Here is a 13,228-nt window from a genome sequence, read left to right as displayed (position 1 = left end):
CAATCGTTCTGGTAGTGTATCCATAGTTTTCTTGGTAAAAATATGGAAGTGGTTTACCATTGCCACCTTTCACACTGAACTTTAGTCTCCACCCTCGACTCTCTCCCATGCAGCTGCTGCCCAGCATGGGTGAGTTTTGACTTGTAGCAGATTGCCTTCCACTCGCTAGCCAATGCTCAAGCTAGGGGAATGGAATGGGTAGGCCTCTGCTTGACTCTCCCTCCCATAGCCAAAACTGGTAGAGAACTAGAAACTCTCCAGGTGTGACCCTGAGAAGGGTAGTTCATCTTTGCAGATAGATATATTTTTAACTTGTAAGAAATACAAGATTAAGGCTCATCCCTTGATGGACCATTTTATTAAAAAAACATTAAAGCACCAAACATAAGCTGATTTGTCATAATTTTGTGGGGTTTATTAGTGAACATATTCAAGTTCTGTCAGCATCTAACTGTAGAAAAAAATGTATTTAGAAATCAACAAAGCAGAACATTTTACATATTCTTGTAGTACCTACAGTACATAAAAGCTGAAACTTGAATGTGCATAGGAAATTTTGTTTTAAGAAATTGGTATGAATTAAATTGTGAGGCAGTATAATTCTAAGCATTTATCTTTCAATTGGAATGTCTTTCAAATTACAAATAATCAAATTTGAATAAGAAAGTTCCCCCTCAATACTTGGCCTAAGGCCACATCACCTGTTTTGTGGCATTAAGTCAGATTTGTCCATCACCAGCTTCCAATATGACACAAACTAGTCACTAACCTACAACAAAAACTAACTTCGGTCATGCTGAAAAGCACCCAGTGCATGTGATCTATTAAAACTTGCTGCAGTGTGACTGAAAGGATAATTACTAATTCACTTTGATTTACGAAAAATTCTCATGTGAGACATGATAATTAAATGTCTAATGATTCTCCTTGAATAATTCATATTCTCAATTCATGTTCATTCAACACATTCCAAAGTTTGAGTTTTTTTTCTCCACAGTATTTAGCTCCAATCTGCTCCTTTTTCAATTCCAGCTTGCATGCCTGGGCTTTTGTATCCTTGGGGCCCCTTTTTGCTATCCTCAAGCCATGATTTCACAAAGTCATATGTTATTTCAATGCCAGAAGGATGCAGATGTGTGAGGATATACAGGGAGAACTGGGACACAAATGAAATTATGGAGATTTCAAATAGGGTGGCCAAAGGGACTATTTTTTAATGACCAAATAACACACAAGCATAAAATTAGACATGTGGAATTCACATCATTCCCAATGTGGGAGTAACTCTGACCAAAAACGACATGCTTTATTTTCCACATACTTGTATATTTTGACTTATGTTTCCTGCACAAATTTGAGAGTCCCTAAAGACTACATTTGTCCACATATTCGTTCTATCCTTATGCTAATAGTAAACATCCAAATAGCTGAAATTATAATGCCTTTATATAACCCCTTTGCTTCCAAAATGCCAATATATATATTTTCTTCAAAACTCACCCATAGTTGGTGTCAGAGAAAGGACTAGAACCTATTTACTGAGCACCTGTGTGTGAAGCATTGTACTAAATGATTGTGATAATAATAGTTATTTGTTCTAGAAATTTTTACATACTTCCTATATGCTAATATACTGCTCTAAATTCTGGGGGAGATTCAGATGATCAGCTCAGACACAGTCCTTGTCACACAAAGGATTCACAATCTAAGAGTGAGGAGGGTAGAGTTAGAGTTAGAAGACACAATCCCAGTCCTCAGGAGATAACTGACATAGGTGATCAGCTCCCAGTCCACTGAGCTTCCAATTAGATTACTTCATCAAATAACTAGTCAGCGTTCAGTTCAGTGAAAATGAGAAACTTTGTTTAACTTTCAAAGGAAATACAGTTTAAAGCAGTGTGCTAATGAAATATCTGCTTCTGCAGCACCGGTTACTCATTTTTATGCGATGAAACAATGCCGTTGGAATATATAAAAAGTTAAGGGAACATGAACAAACGTTTTGTAATACTATGGCAATGTTTCCACAATACTGTGATGCAACATCTGTGAGATGTCAAATATGATTTTTAAAAATGTTAAAACTCTCCCTTACATGTTTCTCCCCTCCGTTTTTTCCATACTACTCATCAATTACAAGTAATGGTGTTTCCAAGGTAATGATGATGATGATGGCATTTATTAAGCACTTACTATGTGCAAAGCACTGCTCTAAGTGCTGGTATAATAATGGTGGTATTTGTTAAGCGCTTACTATGTGCAGAGCACTGTTCTAAGCACTGGGGGGGGGATACAGTGTGATCAGGTTGTCCCACCTGGGGCTCACAGTCTTAATCCCCATTTTACAGATGAGGTAACTGAGGCACAGAGAAGTTAAGTGGCTTGCCCAAGGTCACACAGCTGACACGTGGCGGAGCCTGGATTCTTTTGTTGACAATAAAATGTATTGCAAACAAAAAATTTGGCAGTAAAGGTATTTATTGAACTCTTACTGTATGTAGAACACTGTATTAAATGCTTGGAAGCACGCAATAAAGTAGACACAGTAACTGCCCTCAAGGAGCTTACAATCTAGCAGGGGAGATGGACTAAATTAAATTCTAGGTAGGGGAAGCAACCAAGTAAAAAGATATGTAAAAAAATACTGTGGAGGTGTGAGTAGGATGAATAGCCTTCTAGACTGTGAGCCTGTTGTTGGGTAGGGACCATCTCTATATGTTGCTGACTTTTACTTCCCAAGCACTTAGTACAGTGCTCTGCACACAGTAAGCACTCAATAAATATGATTGAATGACTATCTAAATGCTTAAGGGTGAAGACAAGTACATAGGTGATGCAAATGGGAGGAAGATAAGAGATTTCAGGGGCAGTTTCCTAGAGAAGATATGATTTTTGTAGGATTTGAAGGTAGGGAGAGTGGTGGTCTATTGGATATGAAGGTGGAGTTCCAGGCAGGAGAGAGGTGGTGAGCAAGGGACTGATGGCGAGAGATGCAAGATCAAGCCTCAGATGCCATTTTTCTGCCAAATCTGTTATAATGTACTCTCCCAAGTGCTTAGTACAGTGCTCTGCACACATTATTATTAATTTTATAAAAGCCTCAACTGGGGTCTGTTGGGTGGAGCTTTTAATCTCATATCTTTCTCTGATGGTCCTAAATACAGGATTGTTGATTCTGATTCTAGTTTGGGGTTATTATTGTTAAAAGGTCCCAATTTTGATCACCTGAGAAAAAAATCCTCTTCAGAGTCTCCAATATACCCATACTCTTCTGCTGCTCTAGTCATTTCCAACTCTCTCTCTCTCTCTCTCTCTCTCTCTCTCTCTAATATCTTCTTCTGCTCTAGACATCTCCCTTCCTCTCTGGGTGTTTTACCCTCTGCTCCCTCCCCTTTTCCATTGCTGTCTATCTTCGAGTAGCCTCTTGGTTTTAAAGGAATCTTAAAATAACTGCTGAAAGACTCTTTTATCTGAAAGTCCCCAAATGCTTTACAAATATGAGTTAAGCCTCATGACACTCACATGTGACATAGTTGCAGTTACTGAAGTGGTAAACCAAGCTAGAGAAAAGTCCTTGAAAAAGCAGGGGGCAGACCTTGTATCCCAGAATGACAGGAATACAGTTCTTGAAAGCACCTTTGCTTTCAAGTTTAAACTAGAACAAGAGGGTGGTCTTTGCTAGAGGTCAAATTGCAGGTACTGTGCTGTATGTATTTGGCAAAGCTGTAGGGAGAAATACACAATCACAGAGGTATGTGATCTGTTCAGAAAATTTAGAACAGATAGCATTACACTCACAGGGACAAAAAACCCCCCACAAAACAATGAGTGCTCTTATTCGTAAGAGACACATTAATAGATGGCAGTGACTTACCTTAAAAATGATTTATAAATTAAAAAAGCATTTGCCTCTTTGAACAGTTAGGATATTAATTGGCCTATCACTAATGTATGAACAATTCCAGAGCCCTCAGAACATTACCTAAATATTTCCATCCTCTTTCTTCTGAAAAACAAAGAACCACAATAAAATGTCCTTTGTTCTAGTGCCAAAAGCCATAAACCAAATTATCATCTGTGATGACCTTACAATTAATCTTCTGTTTCTTCATCTAATTAATTCTAAATGAAATTGATAGTACAGTAAGCTAGCTCACTGCCCTTTTATCTCTGGACAAATGGGGCCAAATATAGTTCAGGTTCCTGGTAATCAGAGTCTGTGTAATTCATTATTTTTATTAATATTATCCTTTGGGGATATTTACAAAGACCCTTGAATTATGTGTAATTGCCCTTTCCTTCCTAGGTGATATAAAGAATTTGGCCAAGTACCGAAGAAAAGGGATTAGGTGTACTAAGATCATGTAGGGTCAGGTTTCTCATAAGAGCTTGCTGGGGCCATACTTTTGAGGCATAAAATCAGTAGGAATGAAAAACTGGTAAAAATTAAGTGATTATTTGGGAGTAAAGTGAGGCTAGCAACCCTTTTTTAAAATGCAATGATACTATTAATTTTAATTTCCATCCATTTTAGTAGCAATTATTCCCACAATAGAAGGATATGCTGATTTCTCCATGTGTATCACATCCTAGCTTCCAGTGAAAAAAGATGGGGTTCTCCCTTTATCAAGATGAAAAAATTCCAATTTTAATTTCCCAAAAAAGAAATAGTTCAAAAACTGTTAAAGTCCATTGTGTTCTAATTTACTAACTAGATAGAATGACTTATTAAGGCAGTACAGTCTGTAACCATTCCACAGATCCTTTGTCCTTGAATTAGTGACAAAAAAGTAAAAACATCTGGGGTCTGCTTTTTCGATTGCTAATTCAAGAACAAAGGGTCTCTATGAGACAGTTTTATATTGGTACACATATGTATGTCCGCATCTACCTACACACACACACACACACACACACACACACACACACACACACACCCACCCATATATATAAAAAATCAGAAGGGTCACCACCTCTGAGGACTCTATTTGGGCTGAAGGACCAAAAAAGAGGGCCAAAAAGGAGAGTGAGACATAGACAGGATTGATAAATAGGTAGAGATGCAAAAAGAATTAAAACAACAAAAGAAAAAATGGCTAACACAACAGCAACACGGGAAGAGAAAGAAACAGCAAAAGCTGGAGGAATTAGAAGGGGAAATGAAGAATGATACCAAATGATGACAAAAAGGACTAGCAGAATAAGAGCTTTAGGAGTTGAATGACAGAAAGAAAACTGAATAAATACAAAGTCATGTGGACAGAGAGAGGAAGGAACAGGTAGATAGACCAACAAAAATGTTGAGAGATTTAGAGTAAAAGGAAAGGGCAATGGAAACTTTAACAGGAGGAAAGGAAAAAAAGGATCTAAATATATACTTATAGCTAAAATAGAAAATATTCTTATCAATATCTATCTTATCAATATATCAGTTGTATTAGGTGCTTACTGTGTACAGATCATTGTACTCAGCACTTGAGAGTACAATATACCAGATCTAGGAGCTTACAAGGAGCTTAAAATTTAGAAGGGGAGAAGACATTAAGATAAGCTATGGATATGTACACACCTGCTGCGGGGCTGAGGGTGAGGTGAATAAAGGGTATAAAATTAAGTAGAAGGGTGATGCAGAAGGGAGAGGGAGGAGGAGAAATGAGGGCTTAGTCAGGGAAGAACCTCGTGAAGAAGATGTGATTTTAATAAGTCTTGGATGACCCGTCAGATATGAACGGGGAGGGAGTTCCAGGCAAGAGGTTGGCAGCGAGACAGATGAGATTGAGGTAAAATGAATAGGTTGGCATTAAAAGAGTAAAGTGTGGGGGCTGGGTTGTTGTAGGAAATCAGCACAGTAAGATAGGAAGGGGACAAGGAGATTAAATGCTTTAAAGCCAATGGTAAGGATTTTCTGTTTGATGTGGGGGTGTATAGGCAGCCACTGGAGGTTTTTGGGGAGTGGGGAAATGGTCTCAATGGTTTTTTTTTAGTGATCTGGAGAGCAGAGTGAAGTATGAACTGAAATGTGTAAATAGATCTCTGTCTCACACACACACACACACACACACATACAAAACTATATGTGTGGGCATATCTATATGTATATAGAACAAAGGACCTGTTGGCCCCGCCCTTACATAGAACCACGTAATAAAAAAAAAATGAAGAGTTTAGATACAAATGATGAAAAACAAAACTAAGCAGTTACATAAATTAAAAAGCAGCTATGTGCTTGAGTCTTAAAATGACTAATGGGATGACATGATCAGGAGGGTGAGAATTTATCCATTATATAGCTGTTGATGTTGTTCCCTGCACATCTGTGAGGGAGATGCACCTAATAGTTGTTCACTTCACCCCTCTGTGATATGAAGATACATGTGATTCTGGAAGTTTAGGGTCAATGAAATATTCTTTTTTAACCCATTTAGGGGGTCCTGTTCTAGAATCTTGTCAATATTGGAGAGCAGTGAGTTTTCTCAATATTTACCACAGTCAACTGCCTTGCTTTCTAACTGAAGATGGGATGATAGTTGCATCTTCAAAATCCTAGTAGAATTCCTCAGTGTTTCATATGTTGACAAATAGCCTATGCAAGTTTCTTAGTTGCCTATCCCTTCCTTGCTTCCACATTTCAGCAAGTATAACATTATAGCCAAGGTTTTTTTTTATCATACTTCTTGGTTTTAATTGGAGGCATAATTCATTTCAAAGGCAGGGAAAAGGCTATGTTTTTCACATGCTAGTAGTGCCTCATCCTCACAGGTGGAAAGAGGTGTTAAGGATATTGATGAAGTGCTTTTGCCATGTCATTATTATTATTATTATTATTATTATTATTATTATTAATGATAATAACAATTGCAGTATTTATTTAGTGCTTACTACATGTCAAGCACTGTACTACGTGCTGGTGCAGATACAGGATAATCAGGTCCCACATAGGGCTCACAGTCTAAGTAGGAGGGAGGACAGGTATTGAATCCCCATTTTGCAGATGAGGGAACTGAGTCACAGAGAAATTAAATTAAGATCATATAGTGGGTAAGTGGCAGAGCTGGGATTAGAACCCTCTGACTCCCAGGCTCAGACTCTTTCCACTAGGCTACACACATCCTGTTAGATTTCCTCCAGTTGAGAGTAGATGAGAGTGGATCTACCTGTATACTTCAAGAGACTATGGAAGTATGGATGAAGCCATATAGACTTTTCCAGGATACACAACTATTATTTGTTTGGATTCAGTCTGCTAGAATTGAATTTTTTTTAGCTCCAGGGTACCTCCACTTGTCATGCATCTTCCTTAACTTGTTCTGTTTGCCATGACATGGGTCTATGAATTGTTTTCTTTGCCATAACTGCCTACGCAACTGCTGAAATTTCCCTTTCAGCTTGTCAGATTCTGGCACTGCAGCAATAAGTCTGCCCTAATTTCCACATCATTCCTCAACAGTGGTGTTAGGGTAATAATAATAGTAATAATAATTATGGTATTTGCTAAGTGCTTACTATGTGCCAAGCACTGTTCTAAGTGCTGGGTTAGATACAAGGTAATCAGGTTGTCCCTTGTGGGGCTCACAGTCTTAATCCCCATTTTACAGATGAGGTAACTGAGGCACAGAGAAGTTAAATGACTTGCTCAAAGTCACACAGCTGATAAGTGGCAGAGCCAGGATTAGAACCCATGAGCTGACTCCCAAGCCCATGCTCTTTCCACTAAGCCACACTGCTTCTCCATAATTATGGTATTTAAGTGCCTACTATGTGCTGAACACTGTGCTAAGCGCTGAGGTAGATACAAGGTAATCAGGTTGTCCCACGTGGGGCTCACAGATTTAATCCCCATTTTACAGGTGAGGTAACTGAAGCACAGAGAAGTTAAGTGGCTTGCCCAAGGTCACACAGCAGACAAGTGGTGGAGCCAGGATTAGAACCCATGTCCTCTGACTCCCAAGCCCGTGCTCTTTCCACTAAGCTGACGGTAGTCAGTCAGTCAGTCAGTATTTATTGAGTGCTTACTGTATGCAGAGCACTGTACTAAATGCTTGGGATCATATAACAACAGACACATTCCCTGCCCACAGCAAGTTTACAATCTAGAGGGAGCTTACAGTCTAGAGGGTAAATTCATATACACTGAGAATTTTGCTTTCTCACTTCTGTTTCAGTCAGTCAATTGCATTTATTGAGCTCTTTGTGCAGAGCACTGTACTAAGTGCTTGGGAGAATACAATATAACAATAAACAGGCACATTCCCTGCTCACAACAAGCTTACAGTCTAGAGGGGGAGACAGGCATTACTATAACTAAATAAACCAAGTGCACATAATTACAGATCAGTGAAGGTAGAATTTGTAAATGCTCACTAATGCCTCTGAACAGTTTTGGAAGGTGTAAAACGAGCAAAGTCTATGCACTTGAGCCATCACTCAGAGGTTCTCCTTACTAAAAGAAAGCTGTTCTGATTGTTGCAGAGCATTTTGATGTTCCATGACATGACTGCTTTTTCCTTCGGAAAATTTTTATTTGGTTTTGCACCATTAGTGGCAGTCTTCTGGCAAGCTTGGAGTGTAACAGGCTCTTTTTAAGGACACCTTTTCTTGTCCCTTTCCTCACTCATTGTGGACAGTACATTCCTAAATAGGGATGCCCAGATAAAGATAATTGTGATATTTGTTAGCAGTGACTATGTGCCAAGCACTGCACTAATTGAGACAATAGTCACGTTGGACAGAGACCCTGCTCTATATGGGGTTCACCCTGTGAAGGCGAGAGAATGCAGGTAGTTAATCCCCATTTTACAGATGAAGAAACAGATACAGAGATTTATCCAAGGTCACCAAGCAGGTAAGTGATGGAGTCAGAATTAGAACAAAGTTCTCCTGATTGCCAGGCCTTGTGCTCTTTTCACTAGGCCACACTGCTTCTTCTATGCCCAGGATGTTAGTGAATGATGCTGCTGCTACAGCAGCAAAGTACCAATGTCTTATGTCACCTACAGTCTTGTTTAGGTTTTTCTAATTACCTGCAAGATAAAGACAATTTTTTTTTCAACAGTGGTGATGGATTTCACTGAACCATCCATACGGCATGCATCTAGTGCTTAGAACAGTGCCTAGCACTTAGAACAGTGCTTCGCACATAGTAAGCGCTTAACAAATACCATCATCATTATCATCATATGAGACATCTGGCATTGGACAGGGATGCTGTCTGTTGCCTTGGAACAGGGAATTTCTCTGCATTCTCCTTAGTATCAGGCAACTTTAACTTGTTATCAATCGTAATCAATCGTATTTATTGAGCGCTTACTGTGTGCAGAGCACTATACTGAGCGCTTGGGAAGTACAAGTTGGCAACATATAGAGACAGTCCCTACCCAACAGTGGGCTCACAGAAGGGGGAGACAGAGAACAAAACCAAACATATTAACAAAATAAAATAAATAGAATAGATATGTACAAGTAAAATAAATAAATAAATAAATAGAGTAATAAATATGTACAAACATGTATACATATATACAGGTGCTGTGGGGAAGGGAAGGAGGTAAGATAGGGGGCATGGAGAGGGGGATGAGGGGGAGAGGAAGGAGGGGGCTCAGTCTGGGAAGGCCTCCTGGAGAAGGTGAGCTCTCAGTAGGGCCTTGAAGGGAGGAAGAGAGATAGCTTGGTGGATGGGCAGAGGGAGGGCATTCCAGGCCAGGGGGATGACGTGGGCCGGGGGTCGACGGCAGGACAGGTGAGAACGAGGCACGGTGAGGAGATTAGCGGCAGAGGAGCGGAGGGTGCGGGGTGGGCTGTAGAAGGAGAGAAGGGAGGTGAGGTAGGAGGGGGCGAGGTGATGGAGAGCCTTGAAGCCCAGGGTGAGGAGTTTCTGCCTGATGTGCAGATTGATTGGTAGCCACTGGAGATTTTTGAGGAGGGGACTAACATGCCCAGGGCGTTTCTGGACAAAGACAATCTGGGCAGCAGCATGAAGTATGGATTGAAGTGGGGAGAGACACGAGGATGGGAGATCAGAAAGAAGGCTGATGCAGTAGTCCAGATGGGATAGGATGAGAGCTTGAACAAGCAGGGTAGCGGTTTGGTTGGAGAAGAAAGGGCAGATCTTGGCAATGTTGCGGAGCTGAGACCGGCAGGTTTTGGTGACAGCTTGGATGTGAGGGGTGAATAAGAGAGCGGAGTCGAGGATGACATCAAGGTTGCGGGCTTGTGAGACGGGAAGGATCGTAGTGCCGTCAACAGTGATGGGAGAGTCAGGGAGAGGGCAGGGTTTGGGAGGGAAGACAAGGAGTTCAGTCTTGGACATGTTGAGTTTTAGGTGGCGGGCAGACATCCAGATGGAGATGTCCTGAAGACAGGAGGAGATGCGAGCCTGGAGGGAGAGGGAGAGAGCAGGGGCAGAGATGTAGATTTGGGTGTCATCAGCGTAGAGATGATAGTTTAAGCTGTGGGAGCGAATGAGGTCACCAAGGGAGAGAGTGTAGATCGAGAACAGAAGGGGACCAAGAACTGAACCTTGGGGAACCCCCACAGTAAGGGGATGGGAGGGGGAGGAGGAGCCTGCAAAAGAGACTGAGAATGAACGACCGGAGAGATAAGAGTAGAACCAGGGGAGGACGGAGTCTGTGAAGCCAAGGTTGGATAGCGTGTTGAAGAGAAGGGGGTGGTCCACCGTGTCGAAGGCAGCTGAGTGGTCGAGGAGGATTGGGATAGAGTATGAGCCGTTGGATTTGGCAAGCAGGAGGTCATTGGTGACCTTTGAGAGGGCAGTTTCCGTGGAATGTAGAGGACGGAAGCCAGACTGGAGGGGGTCAAGGAGAGAGTTGGTGTTGAGGAATTCGAGGCAGTGCGTGTAGACAACTCATTCAAGGAGCTTGGAAAGGAATGGTAGGAGGGAGATGGGGCGATAACTAGAAGGTGAGGTGGGGTCAGGAGAGGGTTTTTTTTAGGATGGGAGAGACATGGACATGTTTGAAGGCGGAGGGGAAGGAAACAGTGGAGAGTGAGCAGTTGAAGATGGAAGTTAAGGAGGGGAGAAGGGACGGAGCGAGAGATTTCATGAGATGAGAGGGAATGGGGTCAGAAGCACAGGTGGCCGGAGTAGCACTTGAGAGGTGGGAGGAGAGCTCCTCTGAGGATACTGCTGGGAAGGATGGGAGAGTAGCAGAGAGTGTTGAGAGCCGGGGGGTTGGAGAAGCAGGGAGAGTGACTTCAGGGAGGTCGGACCTGATGGATTTAATTTTGTTTATGAAGTAGGAGGCCAGATCGTTGGGGGTGAGGGAAGGAGGAAGGGGAGAAACTGGGGCCTGAGAAAGGAGTTGAATGTATGGAAGAGCTGACGGGGATGATGGGCATCGGTGTCAATAAGGGAGGAGAAATAGTTTTGTCTGGCAGAGGAGAGGGCTGAATTAAGGCAGGAAAGGATAAACTTGAAGTGAACGAGGTTGGCATGGTGTTTAGACTTTTGCCAGTAGCATTCGGCAGCTCAAGCATAAGAGCGAAGGAGGCGGACAGTGGCAGTGATCCAGGGCTGTGGGTTAGTGGTACGAGAGCGGCGAAGGGAAAGGGAAGCGAGTGAGTCTAGCTGAGTAGAAAGGGTAGAGTTATGAGCAGTAATCTGATCATCAAAACTGGGTAGAGAGGAAAGGGAGGCGAGGTGGGGTGTGAGGCGCTCAGAAAGATGGATGGGGTCAAGAGAGCGGAGATCTCTGTGAGGGAGTAATACGGATTTACAGGGGAAAGGAGTGTGAGTGAGGAGGCAGGTGAGAAGATTATGATCAGAGAGAGGGATTTCAGACCTGGTGAGGATGGACACAGTGCAGCGGTAGGAGATGATGAGGTCGAGGGTATGACCAAGTTGGTGAGTGGGTGAGGTGGGGTGGAGCAAGAGGTTGGCAGCATCAAGGAGAGATAGAAGGCGGGCGCCAGAGGAGTCATCAGGGATATCCATGTGGATGTTGAAGTCTCCAAGGATCAGAGTGGGCATGGAAAAGGAGAGAAGGAAGGTGAGGAAGGGGTCAAAATCGTTAAAGAAGTTGGAGGTGGGGCTGGGGGGGGGCGGTAGATGATGGCTGCAAGAATCTGGAGGGGGTGGTAGAGGCGAATAATGTGGGCTTCAAAGGAAGCATAGGAAAGGGATTGTTATGCCATTGTTGGGTATGGCACTCACTCCTGCCAAAATTAATTTGGGATTTTGGAAAGCACATTGTTACTTACATAATCCTGGGTGGTATGTCAGTGTTAGATTGTGACACTGGTGAACTAATTTGAGAAATTTTAGGGAGGAAAAAAAGAAAAAGAGTGGGGGTGGTGGAGCAGAAGCTTCATCCCCATGCCCTCACTAGGCAAAAGTTCATTAGTCCCTTGACAGCTGAAATTCTCACATGCAATCCTACATCCTATTCATGTCAGGGGTATTCTGCTCTACTCTTGCCCCCAAGTAGAAACATTGGTCTTATATAGCTCTTCTCTCTACCTCACAGCAGCACGGCAATTTTTTTTCCTCAAATCCAACCCCCGCCCCACCCCCCGCCAAGCATACACATGCACACCCTCTCTGCACTTCAGGTTCAAAAATGATGCTACAGATGGTGAGATTTTATCCATGTATTTTGGTATGGCTGAAGATATCAGTGCATGACTGACAGTTCCTTCACTACTGTGCATATGCAAAAATTGTCTGTTCCTGGGCTATTGCATCTGCTTTTTGCAGTATGTGGCAGTCTTTTCTCTTCTCACAATCTTCCTGAAATCTTCACATTTCTACATTTGATGCTACATGACAAAATGGTTACTTCTTTTCAATTTGGTCACTTTCTATTCAATACATTTGAGACACTGCTAGGTTAAAGCACACTAATTCTGCTCCTCTGGTAAGGCTGATTCATATTAGGGAGGCACATGTAGGGCATAATATCTAAGCCTGCCCTACATGACACACATTTCACGCTGGTGAAATTTCTTAAGACTTGACTATTTACAACACAAAGATACTGTGTGCACTTAAAAATTTCACATAGCGTGGCTAGAGATGGGGAGCAAGAGTGTACTCCTGACAATTCTTTAAGCAACACTATTGCTGTTCTACTTCCATTCTGATAGTTCTATGCTGTTTAAAAAAGGCAGATGCCTGCTTCAAGCAGAGAGTAAGGGAGAGGTTGGATGGAGATAGCTTTCCACAGCTCCTGGGGGTGCATTGCAAATAGATTTCAAAAATTATTAAATGTCC

General features: G+C 42.0%; 1 long non-coding RNA gene and 1 other non-coding gene across 2 annotated transcripts in view; one reads left to right on the top strand and one right to left on the bottom strand.

Moving 5' to 3' along the window:
* The window catches only part of LOC119950060, a 289,948-nt gene that overhangs the window by 123,709 nt on the left and 153,011 nt on the right, over positions 1-13,228 (top strand). The window lies entirely within an intron of this gene.
* LOC119920433 lies at positions 140-279 on the bottom strand. The gene has a single exon (XR_005448179.1). It is a non-coding gene; the product is annotated as a small nucleolar RNA SNORA7 (small nucleolar RNA).

The sequence above is a fragment of the Tachyglossus aculeatus genome, chromosome X1 (assembly GCF_015852505.1).
Source record: "Tachyglossus aculeatus isolate mTacAcu1 chromosome X1, mTacAcu1.pri, whole genome shotgun sequence".
NCBI classification, from domain to species: Eukaryota; Metazoa; Chordata; class Mammalia; order Monotremata; family Tachyglossidae; genus Tachyglossus; species Tachyglossus aculeatus.
Note: the sequence above shows the minus strand (reverse complement) of the source record. Positions and strands in the feature narration are given on the sequence as shown.